We start from the raw sequence: 8,584 nt of genomic DNA, 5'->3' as shown, positions 1-8,584 counted from the left end.
CTCTGCGCTTCCCGGACATACACCTCGCTTATTACCTTAGGAGGGAGCCAGATAAAGAAAGGCACAACATGAAAGAGAGGAAGGATCAGAGAGACAGCAGCTCTGCAAGCCAGTGAACCGGGGGGATAAAGTGAATAAAGTATAGATAAAAGGAAGCTGACTTTTTTTAGCTGACATAAACTGATTCATTCATAAAGACAGTTGAGGGAGGATTGAAGAGTCAGTGTATCCACCATGCAGGAACAGGAGAGAGAGAGAGAGCAATATGTCATGGTGGGGAAAGACGAGGTAAGATGATGGAGCACAGGAGAGAGTGATGTGAACACCCTGAGGAGTGAGAGTGCAAGGATGTATAGAGAGAAGACAGAATGCTGAGAAAGAAGAAAGAATGGCGGATAGAAAAGAAAAAGGAGAGGATATGGACAGAAGGAATAAGTGGTCTCACGGTGAAGGTAATCGGCACCGGAGCAAGCGGGAGCAGACAGGGGAGCACTAAGTGGACATGCTTTCATAAACAATGCCAGAGGGGGGACAAGAGGAATGACAAGGTGTGAAGTGGACTGCTGAATGGGGTGTGTGTGTGTGTGTGTGTGTGTGTGTGTGTGTGTGTCTGTGTGTGTGTGTGTGTGTGTGTGTGTGCGCGCGCGCCCCTGCAAGTATGTAAAAGTCTGCAAGTGTGTGTGCGGATGAACAACACAAAGGAGGTCTCCCAGTGTGAAACATGGACGACTGGAATTTCGGGCTCTTGCTGAGGGCAAACCGTGATTTGGCTACCCACAATGCACAGGGGTCAGAGTTCAGGGTTCAGGGGTCATAGGGGTGTTGCTGGTGGTGCAAAGTGGCGGATGCATTGAAAAGCTCTAATCACTCCGCCTCCGTTTCCACGTTTAGTGTAAATACATTTTCAAATCAAATACTTTTGGTAAGTTATCATTTTTTCTTTTAGGATATAAAACTTTTTCCGTTAGCCGTTAGTTCACAGCCTCCAAACCCAGAACCCAGAATCAGCCTTAATTGTTTCCTTCCCCGTTTACAGATCTTGTAACCTTTGCTTCATTCCTGACACCCCTCTCTTCCCTCCCCCCCCCCGTCCTCCCCTCTCCTCCTCCCCTCCATGTCGCCCTGTTATGTTTCTCCTCTCGGCCCCAACCTGTGGCTTCTGGGTTTTGAGGAAAGGCAGAGGTGGCCTTTGAAGATGGCAACAGCCAAGTTTGTCTGGGGCCAAAGCCATGAATGCACGTCTTTGTCTGTGCCTCCCGTACGTCTTCGTATCCTGCCCCTGCTGCACTCCTTGTTCTCCCTCTGTCCCCCCCCCCCTCCGCAAACTCACACGGACACGCTCATGCCCTTGGAGGGGCCCCCAGTTGCACAAATGACCCCGCTAATTATGTATTTAAGGTATTTGGCTCCTGTGAAAACAGCGTTGGGTTAGCGTGGAAGGTGGTAGGGGCGGTTGGGGAGAGGAGGGTGAGCAGGGATGTAGGGTGGTCCATGGTCTCATGGCTATCATTACTGCCCAGCGTTTTGTGTAAACACTGGATTAGGACAGCGAGGGCTGATTGAGGAGAGGGGAGGTGGAGGAGGAGGTGGAGGAGGTGGTGGAGTTTGGCACAGGAGTAAGTTTGTCGGCCGCCTGTGCTTTGGAGTCTGGTCTCTGGTTTCACCCCTGGGTGGCAGTCCCTCAGAAACGTTTCTCTCACGCACATCTTACCTCACACAGGTAATGATTTATTTGCAACACAGGAGAGATGATGCAGCGTGTACACACTCACTCATCCTTTCTCCTACATGTACCTGCCAACTGGCAGCACGCATCCTTGCTGTTGCAATTCATGGTAAAGAATGACTGAAAATGATATGATGCATGTTACAATTATTACATGTTACAACTATTTTAATTTCTCTGGGCTGTGAGCCGATTTGCTTTGTGGGATTCCGTGCAACACAAGATTGAAAAAAAATTGTTGTGGAAGAATAGCTTTTGTTTGCTGCCGAGGATAAAAGTCTGTGGCAGAGACGTAAACATCGAATTGTCTTGCAACCTGTTTGCTCTGTGAAGAACTCCCTCTTCCTGATCCCTCTGTTCTCCCACCATTCTTCTCACCTTTCCTCTGTCTTTTTTCACAGACAAATCACGTGTCTTGCCATCAGCAAAGGATGTGGCCATTCCCAGCAGGTGGTCCCCAAAAGGACAGCTCTGAAACCAGATCGCTGTGCCGTGGATACCCCAGGGGAGGGGGGGGGGGGGGGGGCTGACTGATGATGGTGATGAACCAGAGATGGACAGCAGCCTGCTTGGCCCCACAGTGGAAAACTGCAGACACAGGAATCCCTCTGACAGTAACATTCAAGCACCAAACTCATTTATGTGTGTACATTTTACATTAGGTTTCTCTCACTTAGATATTTACTTTCGAGTTATGAAAAATAAATTCACATTCTCCCACTCGGCAAATCTCATAAAGACACAACGAACAGCCCTAATACCTGCAATTATCTCCAGTGCACACAGGCTTTACGAGGGTGACGGGATTCTTTTTCCCTTCCACTTTGTCAAAATCATCTTTATCTCTTTTTAATTAACTGTGCCAGCGTCTTTGAGTAGGTGGAAAGAAATAAACCAGTAAATCCACTGGCTCACCCACAATGCCTCTCTTTTTATTGCAGAACTATCTGACTGAAGTGGACCTGACAGGGCTTCTGTCAAGTCTTGTAGAAATGGAGAAGAGGAGGAAGAGGAGGGAACAAGCAGGGAGTGAAGGAGGGTGTGGCAGAACTACTGAGTGTGTAGAGGTCTTTGGAGGGAGATAAGTCAGGTTCAAATGGATGCTGAAGTTTTCATGTGTTGTAATTACAATGGGAGATGCATGGAGTCCCTGCCTCTGGTGTGTGTGTGTGTGTGTGTGTGTGTGTTTGTGTGCGACTGGGATTGACTGGGTGAGCGCGCATGTTTTCCGATGGGAGCGCAGTCAGGGAATCCAGTTTCCCTTTGCACATCAAATAAATCTACAATTAGAATGAAGGAGTGAGCAGTGTTTGGTTTGTGGGAAGAGAGGAAGAAAACTTGGAATGTGTCACTGCTATTGAGGAATGAGGAGCGTGCGCATGTGTGCGTGCGTGCGTGCGTGCGTGTGTGCGTGCACATTTGTGTGTGGACAATTATATGTGTGAGGTCGGGAGTAGCCGGCCCAGCCAACATTCTTGGGCAGCGGTATTATTAACTGTGGTGGAACCATTATCAGTGTTTACTTTGATCCAACCACCATCAGAGGAGTAATGGACTCAGCTGAACCCTGCTTCTTTCTTTTTTCCCTCTTATAATTCTTGTCTTTATCAAAAATGATGATGTTCAGGACCTTCTTTACCTCATTATTGTGTGTGTGTATGTGTGTATGTGTGTGTGTGTGTGTGTGTGTGTGTGTGTGTGTGTGTGTGTGTGTGTGTGTGTGTGTGTGTGTGTGTGTGTGAGCATCCATCACAGCCTCTTATTCTTTGGATGAAGACTGTTGAACTGTGTCTGAAGTGAGACTTTGCTTTCCTACATCCCATAATTCAGCGGTGCGATAAGACCACCTAGTTTTACAACCTTACTTCAACACTTGTGAGGAAGCCTACACACATGCACACACACACACACACACACACACACACACACACACACACACACTCGCACACTACCCTCTTATCTTTAAAGCAAGTCAATTGTCAATAGACAGCGTGCAAGAACACACACACACACACACACACACACACACACACACACACAGACCCACACACACACACAGACAAAGACTTCTTGTGCAGACAGAAAGAAAAAAAAAGACATGAACTACTTTAATGTACTGTGAACCACTGTGTGTGTGTGTGTGTGTATGTGTGTGTGTGTGTGTGTGTGTGTGTGTGTGTGTGTGTGTGTGTGTGTGTGTGTGTGTGTGTGTGTGTGTGTGTGTGTGTGTGTTCACACTTCAGAGTGTGGGAAAGACTGGGGGAGTAGTCGGACACCTACCTGTCCGATGGGGGTATGATGAGAGCCTCACAGACCTCACACTGGTTGGCAGGTGGGGGACACACCTGGTACTGAGCAGTAGCTGAAAACACACACATTTACACACATGCATGGAGCAGCCGTTGTTCAACTACTGCTGCCGACCACACATAGAGTTGGACTTGTCATTGCAGGTGTTATCACATTAATTAACACTCTGTTCTAAGAGTCACAGACAGTCGGGTCAGCGATGCACCAGGGACCTCTCAGCTTTTAAACATTTGCTTAATTACACATCGAGCAGTGATGGGGAAATACGTTCATTTATTTGAAGTCGTTTATCTGTCCACCTGATTAATGTGTGTCCAATATTGACCTGATCTGTTGTGGGGATCTACCAAAGAGAACTACACGGCCTTGCTCTCTGGTGTATGGTGCATTTTAACAATTACAACACCGTAAATACCAACACTATGATAGTGAAGAGAAGTAGTACTTGTCTGTTACTGGCATAGCTCCACAGTCTTAATCTTAGAAACTTCAAACTGTGTGATAGTCATTGAGGATGACACGAGCCGTTTCAAAAGAGATATGAACTCATAGCTCATAACTAGTGGAATGGCGCCATTATCAATGTTGTCATACCCACTGTGAGACATATCTGACATATTTAAACTACCACAAAAGGTCAATATTTACGACCTAAATGTTGACCTTTTGTAGTGCGTGGCTGGAACAATATGCAATTGTTAGCACTGTCGCCACACAGCAAGAGGGTTCCTGGTTTGAATTCCAGCTTGGCCGGGGGACATTTGTTGTATAGTTTGCATGTTCTCTGGCAGAATTATGTGAAATCCCTTTTCTTGGACTTATGAAACTTCTTCTAGAACTGACACTTGCACTCGTTGCTAACGTGCTCAGCGACAATCTCCTTGAAGGAACGCAGGCTGCGGTGATCTTGATGTAACCCACAACTCCAACCATGATCATGGGAGGTGTTTCCACATTGGCCACAGTGTACCATTTCCTTCCGGGTCTGTCCCCACAGACCATGTGGGTCATGCTGGCCTTGAAGCCCAGGAAGAGGTTCAGGTGCGCAGGCTTACAGGGGTCATCCTTGAGGAAGCTCTCGGTACTATGCCAGAAGAACAAGACCCAATCTGATCCACACAAATTTATTTCGGGTGGTGCCAATATGTAGGACGTCTCTGGTAAAGGGTTTTTATTTTGCAATTTGGGGACCAATGGTGTTCTTCGCGGGTGTAATTTCCTTTGCATAGTCTGATCAGCCTCTCTGTGTAGAAGAAGAACCCTGTGTTGGCTGTCTTCAATGCAAATTTCAGTAATCCATAGTGTACTTTTTCTCTTGGTCCTGGTCCCGTCCTTATGAGGTCTCATTATCTAGGTCCTTATATATTCAGGCAAAACCCTAAGTCAAAAGTGAGAAAGTTGTGGTGTTCACAAGCTACTTTATTTGTTAAAAGCTTCTGTTTCAGTGACCTCACCACAAGCAACCTCAGCTCCTCCTAATTTCTTGTGAAAAGCCCTTCTGGACTGTGGAGGTATTTTCTGAAGAACTTCCTCACACGACCATCTTTGATGCTGTGGGAGAGGCAGGGAAACAACAGTCTGAGTGGAAGCAAGTTTGGCCGAGTGTCTTCTGAGGGGAGGTCATGACAGTGGGGGAGGAAGGAGTGAGAGATGGAGGGACAGCGGGGGAGAGGAAAGACTGTGGAGGGTTCTCTGACAGTCTGTTAACATCGCCGGCCCTCAGACTTCACAGCAGCCCATTTGTTCTCTTGTCATGTCTCGCTAAAAAAAAAGCGAATCCCCTTTTGTTTCTCTAAAAGCCCTTTATGCCTATTTCCTTTTATCTCTCTTATTATACAACGTGTTTGGTCTCTTTACTTCCAGTTTCACCTCCATGCTGCACTTTCCATCGCATTGCATCTCTGTTCCAAACGCTTGTTCTCAGCCCCCTGCCTCGTTTTTGTCTCCAGAGTAGACAAGAGAAACCATTAAAAATGCTTTTTTAAATATTCTCATTCTTCTCAGTCTGTTTTCCTTTGCACAGTTTGTCACGTTTCTCAATGCTCAGTAGGATGATGTCATTGCAGTGTGTGCAGAAACAGAAGCACACACACACACACACACATGCTTGCATGGTTCCCCACTAACCCTAATGGTTTAAACTCAGTGGTTTTGAGTCTGACCTGAATATCTCTGACATGACTTTCACCAAAGCTAATAACAGCAACAGGATAACTGCTACCAGTACAGCTGGAAGTCGCCTGGCAAAGTTATTGTCGTAGGATGAGAAACAGGCCCAGCGGTGGTTGGGAAACTCGGTGACCTACATGCCAGTTTGACTGCACCATTTATTAGTTTAATTCAGGTTCAGTCCTCCCCCCTTCCCCTCACACACACCCCTCTGTCTTTCCCTCTCTCTCTCTTTAACTTGCTTTCCATGAGCTAAGCAGCATGGGAACACCTGCTATTTTAAATGACATACTCATTGTCGTGCGGGGCTGGAGGCGTAAATCATTGTGGGCCACTGGGTGAGGCAGCCGTGCACGTACGCTCGTGCACAAATGACTGACACCGCCAACCTGCGAACGGGGAAAGGAGGGCAAAACAGAACATGTGCTCGCTCCCCCCTGCTCATTCCAGCTCTGCCCAACGGCAGCCATTGAAAACTGGATTGTTGAGGAGCTGTTTGTCTTTTCAGTTTTTGTTGTGGCTGTGCAGTGTGTGTGTGTCCAGCTTTAAGGGAAGACGTCCAGATAGAATGCAAGAACAAGTAGGTTCATTTTTCCACAACAAGAGAGTCGACAGCCATGTTTAGCTGCCTGCTAATATTAGATTGATTGGCTCTAAACAGAAAGTGCAACTGAAAAAAATGGAAACGTCATTTGTTTTGCAGGTATTTCATAATAAAGAATTGGGGGGCCATGACCGTGTGCACAAAGTTCTTTGTCCCAATAAACCTAAAGCAGTTAAGACATTTCAATTTAAACCACTAATGCCTCTAATGCTAAAGGCCGGGGAGCAGCGTCCAACATCTCTCTCACAAATAGAAATATGAAACCTAGAAAACGCAGGTAAATGTTTTTTGGGATATGAACATTATGTTACGTTTTTATTGTAAAACAGAATGTCTCATGACCAAAGTAAAGTGCACAAATAAAACAGAACCAAAAGGCACAACTACAGGTCATCGGGTCCAAGTTTCTCATTATAACAACATTGTGAAGATCACTCACTGATTTCTATGTAATGAAACAAAAAACAAACAAATCAAAGTCAGATTCCCTGTCACAGTATGTGGGGAATATATAAATAATTGTGCAGAGATGACACACATGGGAGAAACCCTGAGAAATCACTGATGATCTAAACCTTCCCTTTAATCTTAAAGCTTTAGTTGACCAGTGTAACTGATCTTTCTTCTGTGGATTGTCTGTCCCTTCCACACTACAAAGTTATTCAATGTAACCAATCTCGCTGTGGGGATGATGACGGACGATAAGATTTGGATGAGCAAGTCTTTGTGAGATGTTTGTGCGTGTGACTGTGTGTATTCCCAGAATGTGAACATTGTGTGATGCTGTGAACACGTGCTGAGCGGTGTGGGGTCTGCGGGGGGGTGTGGAGGGAAGTGGTCTCTATAAAGAGCTCAGTAATCCCTGGCGGTGCAGTAGGGGGCTCAGGCGATAAGTCCAGGGTGAGCCCTGTGACTCGAGCCTCTTTCTCTCTGCCATTCATTCATCGTAGCCGTGGACACACACACACGAGGGGGCCACGGCGACTAACACAATGCTTTGTCATCATTCTCTGTTGTTGCACAGATAATCACCACTCGACGGAGTCTCCTCTCTAGCCTCGGCAACACACTTAACACGTTGAAATCGTTGCCGTCAGATGGAACTTTATTAAGTGGAAATGAGATAGTGTCTCATATTCAGTTTTGAGCAGTAATACTTTACTTTGTATTCAGTAATTTTCTACTGTGAATGATTTGATTTGGGAGCTGGCTTGTTCACTCTCTTATGCTGTTATGCTATAGATATTAAACTACTGATAAATGGGGTGTGTGTGTGTGTGTGTGTGTGTGTGTGTGTGTGTGTGTGTGTGTGTGTGTGTGTGTGTGTGTGTGTGTGTGTTTGTGGGGGGGCTGCTTCATCTACAATACGAAAAATGAATATGGCCTTTGAGAGGATCTCAGAGAATTTCCACTGTTCATCAACAGTGTCACTGGGATTCAGGGGCTCCGAGTTTAAGGCAAGCCCATTTCACCTGGACGCTTAACGCTAATGTAGCATGCTTGTGTAAACTCCAGCAAACTTCAGATTATAGATCAGTATAAAAGATAAACATATATATATTTATATACATATGAGTGTGAATAACAAATTCTAAAATAACACATTTTCCTTACAAATCAAATGTTTGAACAGCAGAGGATTGCTAAATGAGTTTTTGTACATAACAATAGACAAAGACAATTAGGAAAAAGCTACAATCTGCAAGTACTTTTACTCATGTAGAAACGTTAATGTGGTACTTTTACTTTTGTTGACAAGTTTATCTATTTATTTG

The sequence above is a fragment of the Limanda limanda genome, chromosome 17 (assembly GCF_963576545.1).
Source record: "Limanda limanda chromosome 17, fLimLim1.1, whole genome shotgun sequence".
NCBI lineage: Eukaryota > Metazoa > Chordata > Actinopteri > Pleuronectiformes > Pleuronectidae > Limanda > Limanda limanda.
This window is presented reverse-complemented; position numbering follows the sequence as displayed.